Source organism: Brassica oleracea, chromosome C4, assembly GCF_000695525.1.
Source record: "Brassica oleracea var. oleracea cultivar TO1000 chromosome C4, BOL, whole genome shotgun sequence".
Classification (NCBI taxonomy): domain Eukaryota; kingdom Viridiplantae; phylum Streptophyta; class Magnoliopsida; order Brassicales; family Brassicaceae; genus Brassica; species Brassica oleracea.
The window spans coordinates 13,337,265-13,338,075 of record NC_027751.1 but is presented as its reverse complement, the minus strand read 5'-3'; positions in this window follow the sequence as shown (position 1 = coordinate 13,338,075).

The window sequence follows — 811 nt, the reverse complement described above, 5'->3', positions numbered from 1 at the left end:
AAAGAGCTCCAAGAAGATATGATGATGGTGGTGTCGCGCCAACATATGCAGTTGCTGGTGTTCCAGACATCTTTAGCCAAATTGGACGACTCGGTGGAAAATTAAAAGAGGTTTGGAGGTCGAGTGAACAAGACGCTCATAGTACACACACCTATATTCTACCCAGTTGCGAGGATCCATTGATGCGTTATTTTGAAAGGTAACATATATGGACACTTCTAAACACATATAAGTATAAATTATATAATTGCCAAAGATTAATTAATATAAAATGTGATTTTATAGCCTATTCATTTCTCAAGTCGAAGAAGCATTTCCAGGTATATCCACAAGTGACGTAGACAAAAGGAAAGATCAACACTTTATTAAGTGGTTGAAGAATCGAGTATTAACTCAAACTCTTAATTTTTCAGGTCGATCAAACTCTTTTTTCATACATGATCTTTATTTCAACGTTCTCTTTATTTTTTTCAGGTTGATTATGACGACGATGCAGATTATCCTAAGTGGTTACACGAAGTAATTCAATCTCCACTTGTAAAGGTCACCACATCACAGATGTATTTCACACGAGGCTATACTTTTCACACATATGAGTATCGTAGACAGCGGGCGACCAGAAACTATGGAATATGTATGAAAGGGAAAACAGATTTCTACGGGATCTTGACCGAGATTATTGAAGTCGAATTCCCAAGGATATTGAAGCTGAAATGCGTCCTCTTCAAATGTGAATGGTTCGGCCCCGTCGTCAACAAAGGTGGTCGGTTTAACAAATTCAGTGTAGTTGATGTCAATGGTGGACGAAGGT